The sequence below is a fragment of the Camelus ferus genome, chromosome 1 (genome assembly GCF_009834535.1).
Source record: "Camelus ferus isolate YT-003-E chromosome 1, BCGSAC_Cfer_1.0, whole genome shotgun sequence".
In the NCBI taxonomy this organism is placed as follows: domain Eukaryota; kingdom Metazoa; phylum Chordata; class Mammalia; order Artiodactyla; family Camelidae; genus Camelus; species Camelus ferus.
Window position 1 is genome coordinate 89,769,055 of NC_045696.1, and position 18,169 is coordinate 89,787,223.

Consider the following 18,169-nt stretch of genomic DNA (forward strand, 5'->3'; position numbering starts at 1 on the left):
CTCCATTTTTAAATGCAGGAGGACGTGATGTATGGTCTGTAGGTACAACAGAAGTGTCACTCCTCTTATTTTATTTTGTGGGCTTTTGGGGGACATTATAAGACGAGCTAAAAATACTCTTTTTTGTACTCACTGCACAACAGAGTGACCACACAATTTGGATTTTTGACTCTACACATCATGATTTGCTATACTCAGTAACAATAATAGTTACTATTTACTGAGCAACTACAGTGTGCCAGAACATTACAAACATATGTATGTTTGTATATATATTTACCTGCATTTATTTACATACATAAATCCCTACACAGCCATGACTGTCATTGATGCAAAAGGCAAGTATATATACTTAAAAAATATTATCACTTTAATCACAAATTTTATTTCCAATTAATTGTGAATACCAATGTGTCTCTATTTAGAAGTAGAGTGGGAGAAGTTAAAGAATAATTTATATTTTATCAGTTTTCTAGAAACTTTAGATTGTTTTCACTTCTCCCATTGCTTTCTGCCGATTAAACTGAATTATATCTAGACCCAGTTAAGAAAGTAAAATCATTATGTCAAGCAATCCTTTGTCTTTCAGTTGGAAATCACAAAAACAGCATCTTTGATAGGGAAGGGGAAATAAGAGCAATTTGAGTGCCCATAAAAGTGATTTCCTAAATTTGAATTGTTTAGAAAAAAATCCCCCCAAACAGCTGGTTGGTTAATGGCTAGTGAAAAACTGTGGGAGCTATGTCAGCGATCCCCAAATTGCAGCTAAACTAATTGCTTGGGAGGCTGCTTTGAAGACAAATAAAATATATCAGTTAAATTTTATGGGAAGTTACAAATGTTTCAGGGGTCCTGAACTGCTAATCCTTAAATCGGACACAAGGCAGTCGGGGCAGAGGCCCCTCCCCTCTTCCCTCTTTCTCGTCCCGCACTGTCTGTGATGCCACGGCCTTGTCCTTTGCTCACTTTCATTCAGCAAAAACGTACTGCTCACCACTGGCGCTGCCAGAAATGTGACTGCAGGCTCTGTTCCACGGTCACTCATGCCTGTCTTGAGGTGGGGAGTGCAGGGCAGAAGAGGCCATGGTCTCCACGTTGACCCACGCAGCAGTCACTCTCCCATCCTAAATTCTCTTGCATTCCAAAGGCAGGGGTTGGGATGGGCATTGGCTGTTTATGTTTCTCTCTTTATTCCTTAGTAGCGAAAGCATACATATAATAGAACACCAAATTCAAAACAAACTATTTCCACCACCAGCTAAGAAATACATATTATGTAAGCTAGTTAATAAGAAATACATTTGCCATAATTTTCACAGTGCTTTATAATTAGTACCTGTAGGTGGGGGACACTCAACAGGATGATTAAATTCATGAGCCACATTCAGCTGAGTCTCTCTTGACTCCTACTGCATCTCATGGAATCGGTCAAAGCTTCAGTAGCTTGTTAGAAGATTCCTGCTCAGGATTTAGTTCTGAACTCCTTACAGTCTAGGATGAATTTTTCTCTCTTTTTAAAAGGTATTCACGTCTCCTTCTTGAAGGAAGGGGATGGGCAGTAAACATAGACGCACTCTTTGACCTAAGTGGGCAAGACAGAGATGGCGGCTTCATGAAGAAGCACAGGCAGCACTGGGAGGGGTACCGTGACGTCAGTGCTGAGCTCCCCTGTCTCCAACATTCCTTTCTCAGGGAATGCTTTTGTAACAGCATCAAGATGAAACGTAATTTATATAAAGACTCATGCATAATGCATGACACCGGTAGGAACCCAGTAAGTATCAGTTTCCTAATCATGTATTGATTCCTTCCCACCCTTCTGAGCGTACACCTATGCGCGCGCCACATGCACACGCACACACACAACTTAACCCAAAACTTAGCCCTGGCTCATTCAAGGCGTGCTAGCTACCACTCTGCACTTTAACAAACCATCCTCCCCAACCTCCATCTTATTTTGTCTCACTCTGCTTGATTTTTCTGAAATTCCCTAGAAGGACTCTTGGGGAGGATACCTTGTGCTTTTCTAATAGGCTATTAGGTTAAACGGGGGAGAAAGGCATTATCCTTTTCTGTGATACAAAATAAACGAGTAATGTTAAGTGTAGTAAATACTGTTTTCCCAAATCACAGCATGCAGCCAAGTGCTTATAAAAGGCACAGGCGTGAATTACATGGTGCTTTCTTCCCAGCTTGACCTGCTGCAGGATGAAAACAAAGGAGGCCATCCGGACCCACCAGACTGCAGTTACTCCCACCTCTCAGAGCCCACTGGTAGAAGAATGGATTGGTGATGGGGTTGCTAGATTTACTAAATAAAAATACACAACTCCCAGTTAAATTTGAATTTCAGATAAACAACTTTTTTTTAAGTGTAACTATTTCCTTAGTATTGTATGGGGCACACTTACACTAAAAAAATCTGTTTATCTGAAATTCAAGTGTAACTGGACATCTTGTATTTTATCTGCTGACCTTAGTTGTTGAATATGCAAGAACTAGGTTACTAGGTTCACTATTGGTGATCTTTTTAGAGCTCTGGTCTATATCACCTAAAAACATTTTTTTTAAAAAAAGGAAATAATTTATATGCAGGTGGCTCTCACACTTGGAGTACATAATCATCTGCAGAGCTTTTCAAAACACCGTTTGCTGGGCTCCCATCTCCAGAATTTCTGATCCAGTAGGTCCAGGGTGGAGCCTAAGAATTTGCATTTCTTGTAAGATCACAGATGGTGCTGACGAAGCCGGTTATAACAGACATCAAGGTGAACTATTTTTGCCCTGGTCATCATAAGCCAGTTGTACACAGTGAAGGGACTTGGTTTAACCAAAGAGGAGGATGGGAACAAGGAAGAGTGAAATGTTAGAAGTAGTCCACATTAAATGAGAGTGGCTGCAGTGTTCTTTCTCCTGTGGGGAGGGGTGTACAGTATCTTATACAGAAACTAGATTAAATTCTCCCAAACCATTATCCATCTTACCCCTTCTGAATAAGCCATGGTTTAAACTGAAGTCAGCCTAGAAACAGTTAAGGAAATTATACTTACTTCACTAAGTTTTGGTATTGAGGGAAGATATGGAACAATTACTGGGTAAACACTTAGGAACAAATACTAGTGATGGCATCTTCTGAGGGAGAAATAGTTTCTAGAAATTTGTGAGAAAAGTGAGGCAGGAGATAGTGATAGACACCATCACAAACACTGGACCAAACGGGAACTGTCTTCTATTCTTGTCTCTTTCAGGGTGCAGCATTCTTTATTTTGAACCTCAAAGAAAAATGATTTTTGCCAGAATCCACCCAAGCAGCTACGAGTGAGGCAGGTGGCTGAAAGTGCCATGTTCAGGGGTGCTGGTGACTGAAGGGCCTAGCCAACAGGGCCATTTTTTTCTCTCTGTTCAGGTGGGTGGTGGGCTTCAGAGTCATACGGTCTACATGGGAATTCTGGGTTGGCTAGTAATTACCTGAGTGACCCTGAGAAATCTTCATACCCTCTCTGAGCATAGTAAGTTTCCCCAGTTCTGAAACATGGCTGGAAATATCTTCTGCATAGCATGGTTGTGGGGTTCCAAGAAAAGTTATAGGGAAAGGAGCCTCGGATAGACCCCAGCACACTACAGAAGCTCAGTGACCATTAGTCCACATGGACCAGGAAACCATCCCTCTCCGGGGTGATCTGAACATGAATCATGGGTGCTTGGGATCATTTTTGTCTCCTACACACATAGCCTCGTGGTTGCTGAGTCTTTTCTCCCCTAGCTTTTCCTCTGACCAAAAATACATAGCTTTTTTTGGTAGATATTTATGTTAATTATCAGAAAATGGTAAGTTATTTCAAGTACTCTTCAACGAATAAAGCAGCTAACTTTCAAATTATGTTAATCATTTTTTATCTGTCATCTCTTTCTCCATAGACCCCATCAGCTGCCAAGTCAGGACCAGTGGAGTCTAGTCTTCACTCTCTCACTAATCAGACTCCTGCCCTACAGCCAGTTGACTAACTGCCTTGGGCCTCAGTTTTCCTATCTGTGAAATGCAGGTGAAGAGTTGGCCTGACATTCAGGGAAATCTTTCTTTTAAGATAGGGCTTGAATGTCTAAATATTCCATGTAAAATGTAATTGAATCAAATAAAAACAAACTAGCCAACTAGTTGCCTACTATTTGGAAAAATAAATGACTTGATTATTTTAAAGCTAAGCAACCTGTCTAACCACAGTCACTTTCAATCTGACCATATGTGGGAAAAAAAGAGGCACAGCTTTCTTCGGATATTGCAAGATTTATGACATAAAGGCTATTCCACATGCTGAATACAGACTTCTGCTGTCTTAGCCTTTTTGTGTATGCTCCACAACTATGCCAGTAGCACCTGGGAAATTCAGCATTCCCAGATCCAGATTTTAGATTGTTTTGAACTCTATTTTATCAAATATTTGGAGAGGGGGAAGGTTTGAGTTAAAAAAGTGATACATGAGAAAATTTGAAAAATTCAGAAAGATATGAAAGGGAACATAATAATCATTAGTAACCCCACTCCATAGAAACAATCACTGCTAAAACTTTATCATTAAATTCTAGTCTCTATTCTTAACTTTTTTGGATGCATAATATATAACATGCATAATAGCATAATATATAAAATTTGACAATCTGTTTTTCTGGCATAATATTATATTAATATGTGTGGATTTCCACATGCTTTTAAAACCTCTGTAAACATCATTTAAAACAATGCTGCCTAACACCTCATTATATATATTTGCCATAATTTATGACAATACTTTATGTTAGGACTTTAGGAAATGCCCATTTTTTTCACAAATAGAGCTAGCCTTTGTTTTGCTTTGTTTTGTTTCTGGTAATACAATCCATGCATTATAGTGCATATCAATAGCTTCAATAAAAATTAAAACCACTGAATCTGCTCTTGCTGTACTCAGCTATTTAGAACCTCTGTCAGCCAAAGACAGCAATTCCCTCTCCAATCATGAATGAAAAGCCCTCTATAAGGGAATCTTCAGTTGAGGAATTTAAGACCTTATAGAAAAAATAGGGCTGGGGGTGGAGTTTAAAGGGATTATAAATATTGAAGACAAAGAACTCAAGCCATGGTGACCTCAAGAGCCTATCAAACATGCTGTACATCAAAAGTTAACACCAGTGAGTACAATTCAACCGATTTTGATTGACCAGCCCTTGACTGCCTTGAAACGTCTTAGATTCTCCTTTAAAGTCTCATTAAAGTGCCTATACGTCATATGGAATAGTCACAGATGGGCCACCCACTGGGACGCATAGTTCTTCTCTGGCTGGCCCTTCAACCTAAGATGCTTTTGAGTTTTTCCAGCTCTGAGCTGTCGACTTTTAGAGGCTTCTTACATCCTACCCAGGCCTCGAGTGGCAGCTTCAAGACACAGCCCTTCAGTCTCTGGCTTACACAGCTTAGCGTCTGCCTTCCTCCAGATGCAGAAGTGCAGATCCCTGCCTGGTTTACTTGCCCACAGTTTCCTTTATTTCTCCCAAGACCTCACTATAAAAGTTTCAACTCCTTCCGTAACTTTTGCCTTCCTTCCTTTTCCTATTCCCAGTTCTCAAATTTTTCTTTTCCTAGTCACCTCCAACTGGAGTGGCTCCCAGATAATGGAACAATAGTTTTGAAGTTGCCAAAAAGAGATACAGAAGTGAGACCACATATATGAAAAATTTAAAAACAAGAAACTCAAAGATGGGTCATGGGTTTGAGGAGGGGACGTTCTATATTTGTCAGCATGAAGCTTTTAACAGTAAAACTAGTAAGTAAATAAGGTCTTGTCAAGGCTTAGTTCTTTTTTATTGAGATGCAATTTAAATATGATAAAATACACTCTTTTAAAGTGTACAACTCAGCAGTGTTTAGTACAATCACAGTTGTGCAACCATCACTGCTATCCAATTCCAGAACATTTTTTTTCACTCTCCCCCAAAATCCCTGTACCCATTAGCAATCCTCTCCCATTCCTCTCTTTCTCCAGCTCCTGATAACCACTAATCTGCTTTCTATCTCTATGAATTCACCTGTTCTGGATATTTCATATACACGGAATCCTACAATATGTGGCCTTCTGTGTCTGGTTTCTTTCACTTAGCACAATGTTTTCAAGATTCACCCATGATGTAGCAGTACTTGATTCCTGTTTTATGACTAAATAATATTTCATTGTATGATATATACCCTAGTTTGTTTATCCATTTATCAGTTGATGGACATTTGGGTTGTTTCTGCACTTTTTCTATGAATAATGCTGCCATGAACGTCAGTGTACAAAATTTTGTGTGAATGTATGTTTTCTATTCTGTGAAGTGAACTCCTTTCACTTCTGAAGGAGTGAAGTTGCTGGGTCATACGGTAGCTCCATGTTTAACTTTTCAAGGAACTGCCAAACTGTTTTCCAAAGCAGCTGCATCATTTTATTTTCCCTCCAGCATTGTATGAGGGTTCTGATTTTTCTGCATCCTTATCACTTGTTATTGTCCATATTTTTTATTATAGCCATCTTAGTAGGTATGAAATGGTATCTCATTGTAGTCAAAGCTTAATTTTAAAAGTAATAGTCAAGAGACATCCTGGGATGGGTACAGGACACATTCAGCTTGACTATCTGGCCTGGAGATCTCTGATTGGTGTCCCTTGGGGGCCAGATTTGGCCAGTGGATGGACTTCATTTGGCCACTAGGTGGGACGTGAATTCTCCAGTCCTTCATGTGCCTTAGAGCTCCCCACCACCTTATCTAACTTCGGTTGGGATTCATCCCTTCATGTCACCTGCCTGGCTTCCGTGGGCATGAGTCTGGGACCCCACTCATACTTTCTATTTCTATGTCTAGACATCTTTATTCTGTTACTGTTAAAAAACTGAATCAGGATATAGTTTAGAAAGGTTTTGAAATAATGAGTTTTGGAGATTAAAATTTCTGGAATACAAAACTAAAGTTAACCCCTATATGCTTAATTTTTTTTTTTTTTTAGGATATTCTGTTAAATCAGGGCCTTAAAAATGCTTCTCCAATTGTAGCATGTTTTGACACATAACTTTCGGGATGGTGAAAATCTACTGACCAAAGACTACTAGGAACACACCTTGCAGGCAGAGTCCAGCTTACCTAATTGTGTTGCTTTCAGAAATTTTAAAGTTTGCTAAAAGACTCCATGGTCTGACAGAGTCTATGAAATGGTCAGAAACAAGGCAGAGCTGAAATCACATTTATAAAATCAAATCACTGAGGCATTAGAGGTCCTTTATGAACTGGGATATTTTGGGTTTATATCTGTGATAACAGAACTCTAGGACATCAAATGGATCGTGGAGACTATTACCAAAAAAGCTTCAGAGGAGATCAATACACTTAAGAGATAAGAAATAGCCTGTTTTCAGAGTGAACCAATGTCTATCAGAAACCAAACATTTTTTTCTTTAGAGACAATTCTAACCTACAGTTTGGAATAAGAGGCTGTACTTCAGCTTAAAAGACCATTGGGGTGGAAGAAAAGGAGGGAATCAAACTATTCACAAAGTAAATCATCTTTTCAAAATATGTTATATGAACTACTTAGCACTTGAAATATTAGCCATACCAGTTTCTTCTTGTTTTCACTGAATCTCTTTGAAATTCAGCACGTGGATAAGTCAAAAGTAGAATGTTTGCAAATCCATATGCTTTACCCATTCTATGTTTATGAATTTTTAGATTTTTGATGTTTTGGTGATTTTGTTTGTTTGGCTTTTTGTCTGCATGTTTAAAATCTTCCTGTAGGGTAGATTTTAGGGCATTACAAACCTCTGTTTCCTAAATTCAATAAAAATAGGTTTTCAGCATCAGACGCACTGGAACAATTGTACAGGGTGTAGTGAAATTTGCTTTTAAGAATTAATAGGAGTTCCCAAAGGATATATTTTCCCATCAAACCTAATCCTCATGACCAACAACTATAGCTCCAAGAAATTCTTTATGATTTCTTTTATTCACGTTTTTCTAAGCTTATTCTTACATATCCTCCAGGGTAACTTTTATTACAGGAATTGCTGGGTTTTCTGCCAAAAAAGAAACACGCTTTATATTTAGATGACAAAGTATGAGAGTCAATGCTTGTTTTTTGCCTACTGACATTTAAAAAAAAATAGGCAATTTTTTTTATATTTCTGATTTTTTCCCCCCAATTGCAGCCTAAAGCATTGACAGCAAATTATCTCGTATCTTTTTCAATAACTGGTGATAAATTACACAATTTTAGTCAATAGTCTTCTGATGAACTTTAATAAGTAATTTGGCCTATAGCTATTCATACAACCGGTGTCACTCTTCCAGATGGACCTGGGGCAATGTGTTTTTTATTGAGTTCACTGAAAAAACAGAACCACATCCAGTATTTTGTTTTTCTCTATGATACAAAATAATGACCATGCACCAGGACTAGTAATTCAAAATTTTTGCTACCTACTGTGTTAATATGAGTGAACCAAGGTGAATCAGAGAGGACCAAACATTTGACTCAACTGCGTCACAATCCACTTTGTGATTCTACAGGATATTCTTGGTCCTTCCACTAAATCTTAATTGACTTCGAGGGAGACCCAATCAAAAAGCAAGGGAAACGTTCCCATTCCCCTATCCCCATATACTCACACAGAGCACACACTGGCTTCCCAGCTGCTCAGGTCAGAAGGACTTGTGGATCCCTCAGCTTGGTAGCCTGTGGGCAGTTTCTTTTGGTATAGACTGGTGTTGTGATTCCTTCATTCTCCTTCACACTTTCCATCCCTTCCCCTGAAGCCCTCAAATGCCTCCCATGTAAACATTTTGAAGTGTATGTTTAATTAAGATGATTACAGAAAGGTTGGAAAATAAAAGCCACAGGTAGTATTAACACAACTACAACCTAACACAACTATATCCACTTTTTTTCGGGTAGTACAGCACATTGAGGTTTTATAGGATAACAGTTAAGAGACTTCCTGTGTTCAAATACCAGAAATTGCCCTTTATAACTATGTGACTTTCAGCAAGTTCCCTGACCTCTCTGTAGCACAATTCCTTATTGGCAAAATGGAAGTCATACATTGTGAGGATTCAGTCAACAAATACACATAAAGATTTTAGAACACTGCCTGGCACAGTGTGAGCTGTATAAGCATTTGCTGTTGTCCTTAAGCAGTATTTTCTGTCTTTTTTCTCTACTGCATGGCTCTAAAAGCATAGTTGAGTAGATAATATGTGTAAAATGTGTATTATGCTTGTTTCATTTAAGATCATAATAATTGCTTCCCATGCTGTTTTATTGTGTGCATAATTAAAATTGTAATGACTGCATACTAGTCTATCTAGTACAAGGGTTAACATTAAATTGATTTCACTTTCTCATTGTTATAAATAATGTTGCCATGAATATCTTTAACTAAATATTGTTTTCCTTTATTTGAAATATTAATAAGGTAAAATATGACCAGAAGAGGGAACGCTTTTATATTTCAGAAGTATCTTTCTAAGTGGGATGTATAAAAACGCTGCTACCATTAGCAGCAAGAAAAGAGCTCATCAATGTTATTGTACACATAAAAGACTAGCATGCTGTAATCAAAATAATGTGCATTTTTCTTCCATTTATCATATTCAAATATTTCCATGTTTCGTTTGATAGTTATGTTTACTTTTTGTGGCTGATGTGATTAAGTATTTTGCACAATCTATTGCAGAGTTTTAATATTTTTTCTTATTACTAATTATATTGTAGGATTGCAAACCTGTAACTCTTGCTGTGTTTGTTGGGAATACCTTCTTTTACTCACCCATTGTTTTTCTTTTTAAGATTTTATTTATATGAGAATATATGTTCTAGACAGTTGGACCTATTTTTGTCATTTACTTATAATATTTCTAAATTTTCTAGAGTCCTGGCAAATGATTTTATTTTTAAGATTTGATACTGACTAAGTAATGAAACTTATTTTATTGTTCATGAGGTGTCAGTTCGAAGTTGAAAAAGCATTCACCAGTTAGTAATCTACAATAATTTACTGAAGAATCTTTCTCTTCCCCATTATATTGGTGGGACCTCTTTTCACAAGATCTTTAATTATCACGTACAATGGGGCTGACTCTGCTAATTTCCTCTCTACTAGTGATCTGTCTGTCCTCCTGTAAACGAGACACTGCTTTAATTCTTTTCTTTCAAATACATTTTAACATATTGTAGGAATACAGGCAAACAACTCCATTCCAGAAGGGACTTTTAATAGCTTACTTTTAAAAAAAGTATGTGTGTATGTTTTGTTTTGTTGTTTATTTCAGTAAAATTTACATACAGTAAAACTGATGCTTTCTCAGTATATAGTACTATAAATTTGCACCAACTTACATAGTCATATAACCAGTACCATCCTCAAAAGTTCCTTTGTGCCCTTTTGTAGCCAATTTCTTCCTCCAGCCCCAGGCAATGACTAGTTTGATATTTTTTCCCTATAGTTTTGCCTTTTTCCAGAATGCCATATAAATGGAATCATATATTAGGTAAACCTTTTGAGTCTGACTTCTTTATCTTAACACAATGCTACTGAGAGTCTTCTGTTTTGTTGTATATACATCATTACTTCATCCCTTTTTATTGATGAGTAGTACTCACATTGTATGGATGTATCACAATTTGTTTATCCATTCACCAACTGATGGACATTTGGGCTACTTATAGCTTTTGGCAATTATGAATCATGTTGCAACAAACATTTGCATCCTAGGTTTTGTGTAGACAACTGTTCTTTCTCCAGTTGAATTTTCAAAAATACATTGTTCAGTTCTAATAAGAATCCTATCAGGAATTTGATTGGGATTATATTATATCTATATATCTAAATCAATCTCCCTCTCTCTCTATCTCTCTTTTTATATATATATTTAAGAGTGAGGAAAAGGATATTTTTTGGCAGTTAGTCTTCTCAGCCAGGAAAATAAATCATTTATAGCTCTTACATTTCTCAAAGTCTTATTTTATTGTGTGTGTACATGTAATTTTCTTCAAACAGGATACACATTTTTAACCTAGTATAATTCTGTTGCCCATGTGAACAAGATGTTTTTAAATGATACTTTCAAATAGTTATTGCCATTACTACTACTTTTAAAGTGAGGAAATGGAAGCTCAGAGAAATGAGGAAATTTCACAATGTCACACAGCTAATAAATGGCAGTACTATAATTCAATCCAGGTTGCTTTTTCCATCATACCATGTTCCATTATAACTCTGTTGACAAAAATAATCAATAAAAAATCTATAATAGGAACAGAAAAGAGTTTTATTTGAGCCAAACTGAGGACTATAGCCCAGGAGACACAGATTCAAGAAGCACTTGAACTGGGTTCTGCCAGACTACAAAATGGGGTAGTCTGCAAAATTATATAAGTTGTCTGTTGAGAATTATAATTGGAGCTAGCAAGACTAAAGGTCTTATTAAGCAAGGATTGGTTGAGGTACAAAATGGTTGCAAAGTTGCAAGAGGGGACCTTGAGAGGGTAAGGCTACAGCTGGCAGCTGCCAGCAGATACTGTTTTGAGAATGGTTGGTGTTGTCCTTGAATCTGATACATTTCAGAAAATTCAATTTCTCAGGGATGCAGGAACATGTCTAAAGCCACATCCACAACCCACAACCCCCACCCAGATCCATTTTTGATGCCTGAACCACAGTTACTCCAATTTGATTTTTAAATGCATTCTTTTCTTTAATGGTTAAAGCAAATGTACAATGCATGTTTGATAGGCCACAAAGCAGACTGTTCCAGTTAGCATAAGGTTTAAGTTAAATCATGGATAAGTCAGGATGACTTCCCTATACCTCAATTTTGAAAATTTCTGTCATCACCTCAAGACACGTGGGATTCAAAGTTCCCCCTTTCACCTTCTTATTTGTGTTTTATGTATGTAATAATTTATATTTTCATATTTTGATTTAACAGTGAATGTTTTTCTAATAATACTGGCTCCCAGAGGTCACAAAGTTTTAAAATTAGTCTTTTTTACAAATGGATAGAGTTGTAAATAATTCTGTATTCTTTAATAAAAGTGCTCAGTATTTCTGTACGGACTGATGGTACATATTCAACATGCAATGATTGCAGCCAATTTAAAATTAATTTATTTTATTATTTAAGTTCATTTTTCTTTAGAATATCACAGTTTTTTAACCTTCCTGAACCTGTTTCCTCACATGTAAAATGAAGAGACTGGATTAAATCTGTGCTTGCCTACCTAGTGACACAAATACTTTTAATGGGTACTTTATAAAAATGAATATCAAGGTCAAATCAGTCTGTGAATCGTTGCATAGAATACAGGATTTTAGCACGTGGGTTCATGACTATCCTTCAGTAAAAAGATCTGCTATTTATCCCAGGATTTCCCAAATTAACTTATATCTGCTTATTTATATTCTCTTTTTGTGAACACATATGGTACTATCATCTGGGGGCATATATGCCTTGATGGCCAAACTTTGGGAAATGATGGATCAGAATTTTTCTAGTTCTAAAATTTCTACAATGTTATAAAGAAATTGCAGGATTTAAGAATTATATTGTCATACAAAACAACACATATTCCAATAGGACAGAATCATCAAATCGAGTGTACGCTGATAAAACTAAGAATAAATTTAAAAAGTGACATAGAATCTGACAAATAAACCAAATTTAGCAAAATCAACTCGTACTGATGGGTGGAGAAACCAAACACTTCACACTAAGCAGCCACACTTGGAACATCAAGGTCACATTGACGGGAAGCTTCTTACATAAACATGACAACAAGGAAAGTGATGACTAAAAGCATAAGTTATTCACTATAGTCTTAGGAGACATGAGAGAACTGCACAGATTGGATTAAACTGTTACAAGCTCACAAGTTCTCTTTACAAGTGACTTAAAATGATCACTATGGTTCCACATACCACAATAACTCATCGAGATGTCAGACAACTGTGCTAGAAAGTCAATTTATTTAATTGTGAAGTCAGGCGTTTAAAGTAAGAAGTTTCCTTAGCTCAATTGGCAAGACTTCTTACAACAAAACCAATTTGATAACTTTTTCCCTTTCCATAAGTTTTCTATTGTTCAGACATTGCTCTATATAAAATTACACATAACTATTTCTAATTAGGTATTCCTACTTTTAAAATTTTAGTTTCAAACATTAATTTTAAAAAGGTAATTGTGTTATTTATTCATGAAAGTTAAGATTGGGCCAGTTCTTAAAAAAAAGTCTTATATGACAAAACGTGGTGAATTTATGTGTCATTTCTGGTTTGTGTCATTTCTGGTTCTAAATACCAAAATTGTAAATGTGCATATATTATTTGATCCCTCTATTCCACTTTGAGGAATTTTTCTTAAAGAGATCATCCTATAAGTGGGCTGAAATGAATGTACAGGGATGGTCACTATAGCACTGTGGCACTTTTTTTTAATAGAGGGAAAACTGGAAACAAATAAATGGCTTTTAAAGAGTTTATTAAATTGTATTAACATTTATACAATAAGATGTGATAAACCCATTTAAATATAAAGAAACTGTTCTTTGACATGGGAAAATTTTTATGGCATATTGCATATTTTTCAAAGAAAAATGAGACTACAAAAAGCATGTACAGTGTGATCTTATTTAGATCATATTAGATAAGTATGTGAGTGTCTGTGTGCATGCCCAAATAGGGCGACAGGCAGAGTGATGGAGAGATACATAAAAGTTTGGAAGGAACTTCATCAAAATATTAATAGGGGGTTATGTATTAACTGGAAGATGAGATTTTTGGTGATTTTCACTTTTCTTACTTTATATTATTCATTCATTATTTAAAGTTATTTTTCATTTGAGGGAAATAAAAGACGAAGAAGAGGTGCCAACAAAGGAGACCCAGAAGAAATGGTTGAAAAAATATTAGAAAAATCTGGAGAAATATTAATACGGTAATTAATCAAGAAGAGAAAATTAAGGAGGATGTACTTGGGGCCATGGCTGAATAGATGACTGCTATTTCACTAGAAGTTGTAATGCTCATTACTTCTTGTTTTATGTGTCAACTAATAAAAACCCTATTCCTCTGTCAACCTCAAGTTCAAATCCTATCTCTTCCTTAAACAGCTGACTGACCATGCAACCCATCCATTAGAGGGCTCTTCTTTGAAATTAAGGCCAAAATATTCTGTTTCATTAACATCCAATAATCACGTACCTCCTTGAATTGCCTTCACGAGTTATCATCTGTCACCTAAACAATACATCATTAAAATAGTTACCACTTCTGGAGGGCTCTCCTTTTTCCAGGCACCTTTTCAGTGCTTTAGAGACTTTTCATTCTTACTACAATCTGATAAGATCAAATTTATCATCCCATTTTTATAGATTAGGAAACTAAGGACTCAGAAAACCTTGTCGAGGTCACAGTACCAGAGCTGGAATTCAAACTTATTAAGATTCCAAAGCTCATGTTTTTAACAGCTGCACAATACCGTATTTGCATGTATCTGCTATTTTTCCCAATTAGACTGTAATCTTCTTGAAGATATATCTCTGTAGTGTTCCTTGTTCCTAACCAAGTCACAGTCAGATGTTTATTACTTATTATGATATAATTATTTTTGAAAGGAAAATTTTTTTCTAAAAACCTTTTTCTATAAAAAATCTCTCAAAAATTATGTGACACTGTACATGATATGAAAATGCATGAGGAAAAACAATTAGCTCAATTATTAATCAATTGTCATATTTCAACTTTTGTTAAAGTTAACTGTTCATTTTATTCAAGTCAGTAAATGCCTGCTCATTGGTACATTCAATAACTCAACCTTTTCATAAATGAATTTCATTCACCCTCAATTTCACAATGAGGACTCAGACTTAGTCAACTCTATTCATGCCAACATCTACCATCAGATCTTGCTTAAACCAACAATGATTATCCTTTACAGCATTAAGCATAAAAGCAAGATGCCTTAGAATTAGCCTGATAATTTTAGTTCCTGCTGTGGCCTTGGATAATGTTTAATCACTAGCTCTAACACAAAATCTTATTTCAAAGTATGGAAACATTTATTGCAACTCAAAGGAAATATGGCCTTGGCTTTGCCTTAGCTAATATTTATTCCCCAAGGTAAATACATTTTAGTATTTACCTGACCAGAACTCAAGATCTATTTACTATAAGTCTAGGACATCTCATTTAGTTCCACACCAGATATTCTTATCCAGTGAATATTATACAGTGAATAACATAACAATTCAATCAAAATTGTTAAAATGCTTTCCACTTCCAAAATCTTAACTCTGGGTCAAAATGAATGGTTTCTCTCTGTGTCTCTCTCTCTCTGTCACACAATCTCACAACACATCAAACATACAAAACACAAACACATCAAGCAAGGAGCGTAGAAAAAGGACATCAAAATGTGCATTTAGTGTTTGTTTCTCCAAATGGGACCTACTTAAACTTATAAGCTTTTGCACAGCAGAGGAAACCGTAAGAAAATCAAAACAACACAACAACCTACGGAATGGGAGAAAGTACTTGCAAAAGATGAGACAGACAAGGATTAATCTCCAGAATTTATAAACAGCTCATACAACTTAATAAGAAAAAAACAAACAATCCAATCCAAAAATGGACAGAAGACCTAAACAAGCAATTCTCCAATGAAGACATATGAATGGCCAATAGGCACATGAAAAAAAAAGTTCACTATTGCTAATTGTCAGAGAAATGCAAATCAAAACTACAATGAGGCATCACCTCACATCAGTCAAAATGGCCATCATTCAAAAGCCCACGAACGATAAATGTTGGAGAGGGTGTGGAGAAAAAGGAACCCTCCAACATTGTTGGTGGGAATGCAGTTTGGTGCAGGTGTTATGGAAAACGGTATGGAGATTCCTCAAAAAACTAAAAATAGACTTACCATATGATCCAGGAATCCTGTTCTGGGCATATATCCAGAGGGAACCTTAGTTCAAAAAGACACATGCACCCCAATGTTCCTAGCAGCACTATTTACAATAGCTAAGACATGGAAACAACCTAAATGTCCATCGACAGATGACTGGCTAAAAAGTTGTGATATACTTATACAATGGAATACTACTCAGCCATAAAAGAGAATAAAATAATTACATTTGCAGCAACATGGGTGAATCTGGAGATTGTTATTCTAAGTGAAGTAAGCCAGAAAGAGAAAGAAAAATACCATATGATATCACTTATATGTGGAATCTAAAAAAAAAAAAAAAAAAGGACAAACGACTTTATTTACAAAACAGAAATAGACTCACAGACATAAAAAACAAACTTAAACTTATGGTTGGCAGGGTGGGAAGGGGGTGGGAAGGGATAAATTGGGAGTTTGAGATTTTCAGATATTAATATATATAAAATAGCTAAACAACAAGTTTATACTGTATAGCATAAGGAACTATATTCAATATCTTCTAGTAATGAAACCTATAATGAAAAATAATATGAAAAGGAACATATGTATGTATATATATGACTGAACTATTATGCTGTACACAGAAATTGACACAGCATTGTTAACTGATGATACTTCAATTAAAAAAAAAAGATATCACTCATATGTGGAATCTTAGAAATAAAGGACACTATGAACTCATCTACAAAACAGAAACAGACTCACAGACATAGTAAACAATCTTATGGTTACTGGGGAAAGGGGATGGGAAGGGATAAATTTGGGAGTTTGAGATTTGCAAATGTTAGCCACTATATATAAAAATAGATTAGAAAAATACAGTTTCTCCTGTATAGCACGGAGAACTATATTCAATATCTTGTAATAACCTTTAATGAAAAATAATATGAAAATGAATATATGTATGTATATGCACGACTGGGACATTGTGCTATACACCAGAAATTGACACATTGTAACTGAATGTACAATTAATAAAAGTGTTTGTTTCTCTATTGCACACTTCTTTTTGTTCAGATTTCAGTTTGATCTCTGATCAGAGAAACAGGAGTGTTTCTTTGCAGAGCAGCAGTAGAATACTTTGCTTCCTGACAGTGAGCAAAACTTTACACTTAGAAGAATCATTGTCCTGACAACATGCTTTATTTCTAGGGGGAGGAAGGCAGGCTCCCTGGACTTAGGCTCTATGGGCTGGGAGAACGGACGGTGGCCGCCTTCATGCAGGAAGAAAGGCTGTCGTATTTTGCTTTAGGCAGTGTTCTTTTAGACATGAGAAAGAGATCCAAGCCCTTATACCATCCCTGGAAAAGTGTATTTCTAGTGAATGGTTTGCAATTCTTACACTAGTATTTATCATATGCATATCCTAGTATTAAATGCTTAAGAGAAAAAAGCAACACCACGGAGCAGGTTAGCTGTGAGCTGCTCTAACGTATGAACATGCAGCAAAGCAAACAGATGAGTTTGGATAAATGAAAATCAATACACTCGAAAGGCCTCTTTCATTCAATTGATTCAAGCTCAGTGGGTAATAGTACAGTACAATGTGAAATGGTGTTAATGTGGCCCTGGCATAAATCCCATTTACAGGAAATACAGTAACTAAAGTGGATAAAAGCATGAGGGGATTTAATGAACCATAATGAACTCTTTACCATGGACCTTTATAAATGTTTTTAATACAGTCTTATCACCATACCATTTGAACTTGCAGTGAGGCCAGATAACCCTTTGTGGCATGTATGTTATTTTTCAAAATCAAAGAAGTCAGAATAACTAAGTGTTATTCCGGTCTTTAGAGTTAAGGAACACTGCTGTAGATGGAAGGATCTTATTTACAGAAGAGGAAATGAAAGTCACCAGAGGCATCACTTACTGCTCAGGGTCACACAGCAACTGGGTGACCAACAACTCACTAGAAGACGGGCAATTCGCAGTGCAGTGCGCTTTTCCTCTACAAGGAAATTTCCTCTACAGTGTGCAGACAGTTGCCAACACCTGGGGAGGTTGTGAGTGGGAACAGAGGCCACAGAAGAGTCCAACCAGCTGGTTCCTAGATCAGATTCTCTCACTACAACTAAAATTTTTTGGAGTTCTGATAAAGGAAAAGAAAAAAAATTTTTTTTGACCTAGTAAGTCCATTTCTGGGAATCCATCTTCAAAA